Below are 2,193 nucleotides of genomic sequence, written 5' to 3'. Positions count from 1 at the left end.
AAAGGTTTGAAAGGCGTGACAGGAGGGACAGAAGGGTTTGAAAGGCGTGACAGGAGGACAGAAAGGTTTGAAAGGTGTGACAGGAGGGACAGAAAGGTTTGAAAGGCGTGACAGGAGGAACAGAAAGGTTTGACAAAGGTTTGTGACAGGAGGACAGAAAGGTTTGAAAGGCGTGACAGGAGGGACAGAAGGTTTGAAAGGTTTGACAAGGAACAGAAAGGTTTGACAGGAGGGACAGAAAGGTTTGAAAGGCGTGACAGGAGGGACAGAAAGGTTTGAAAGGCGTGACAGGAGGACAGAAAGGTTTGAAAGGCGTGACAGGATGGACAAAAAGGTTTGAAAGACGTGACAGGAGAGAGAAAGGTTTGAAAGGCGTGAGAGGAGGGACAGAAAGATTTGAAAGGCGTGACAGGAGGGACAGAAAGGTTTGAAAGGCGTGACAGGAGGAACAGAAAGGTTTGAAAGGCGTGACAGGGAGAACAGAAAGGTTTCTCTCGCGTGACAGGAGGGACAGAAAGGTTTGAAAGGCGTGACAGGAGGAACAGAAAGGTTTGAAAGGCGTGACAGGAGGAACAGAAAGGTTTGAAAGGCGTGACAGGAGGAACAGAAAGGTTTGAAAAAGTGACAGGAGGGACAGAAAGGTTTGAAAGGCGTGACAGGAGAGGAACAGAAAGGTTTGAAGGAGGGAAAGAAAGTTTGAAAGGCGTGACAGGAGGGACAGAAAGGTTTGAAAGGCGTGACAGGAGGGACAGAAAGGTTTGAAAGTGACAGGAGGAAACAGAAAGGTTTGAAAGGCGTGACAGGAGGAACAGAAAGGTTTGAAAGGCGTGACAGGACAGTGACAGGGACAGAAAGGTTTGAAAGGCGTGACAGGAGGAACAGAAAGGTTTGAAAGGCGTGACAGGGAGGGACAGAAAGGTTTGAAAGGCGTGACAGGAGGAACAGAAAGGTTTGACAGGAGGACAGGAGGAAAAAGGTTTGAAAGGCGTGACAGGAGGGACAGAAAGGTTTGAAAGGCGTGACAGGAGGGACAGAAAGGTTTCAAAGGTTTGACAGGAGGACAGAAAGGTTTGAAAGGCGTGACAGGAGGGACAGAAAGGTTTGAAAGGCGTGACAGGAGGGACAGAAAGGTTTGAAAGGCGTGACAGGAGGGACAGAAAGGTTTGAAAGGCGTGACAGGAGGGACAGAAAGGTTTGAAAGGCGTGACAGGAGGGACAGAAAGGTTTGAAAGGCGTGACAGGAGGGACAGAAAGGTTTGAAAGGCGTGACAGGAGGGACAGAAAGGTTTGAAAGGCGTGACAGGAGGGACAGAAAGGTTTGAAAGGCGTGACAGGAGGGACAGAAAGGTTTGAAAGGCGTGACAGGAGGGACAGAAAGGTTTGAAAGGCGTGACAGGAGGGACAGAAAGGTTTGAAAGGCGTGACAGGAGGAACAGAAAGGTTTGAAAGGCGTGACAGGAGGGACAGAAAGGTTTGAAAGGCGTGACAGGAGGGACAGAAAGGTTTGAAAGGCGTGACCAGGAGGACAGAAAGGTTTTGAAAGGCGTGACAGGAGGAACAGAAAGGTTTGAAAGGCGTGACTCTTCTGGGACAGAAAGGTTTGAAAGGCGTTTGACAGCGTGACAGGAGGGACAGAAAGGTTTGAAAGGCGTGACAGGAGGGACAGAAAGGTTTGAAAGGCGTGACAGGAGGGACAGAAAGGTTTGAAAGGCGTGACAAGAGGACAGAAAGGTTTGAAAGGCGTGACAGGAGGGACAGAAAGGTTTGAAAGGCGTGACAGGAGGACAGAAAGGTTTGAAAGGCGTGACAGGAGGGACAGAAAGGTTTGAAAGGCGTGACAAGAGGGACAGAAAGGTTTGAAAGGCGTGACAGGAGGGACAGAAAGGTTTGAAAGGCGTGACAGGAGGGACAGAAAGGTTTGAAAGGCGTGACAGGAGGAACAGAAAGGTTTGAAAGGCGTGACAGGAGGAACAGAAAGGTTTGAAAGGCGTGACAGGAGGAACAGAAAGGTTTGAAAGGCGTGACAGGAGGGACAGAAAGGTTTGAAAGGCGTGACAGGAGGGACAGAAAGGTTTGAAAGGCGTGACAGGAGGGACAGAAAGGTTTGAAAGGCGTGACAGGAGGGACAGAAAGGTTTGAAAGGCGTGACAGGAGGGACAGAAAGGTTTGAAAGGCGTGACAGGAGGGACAGAA

This window comes from Macrobrachium rosenbergii, chromosome 13 (assembly GCF_040412425.1).
Source record: "Macrobrachium rosenbergii isolate ZJJX-2024 chromosome 13, ASM4041242v1, whole genome shotgun sequence".
NCBI classification, from domain to species: domain Eukaryota; kingdom Metazoa; phylum Arthropoda; class Malacostraca; order Decapoda; family Palaemonidae; genus Macrobrachium; species Macrobrachium rosenbergii.
The sequence above is the reverse complement of the archived record's forward strand: the minus strand, read 5'-3'. Positions refer to the sequence as shown.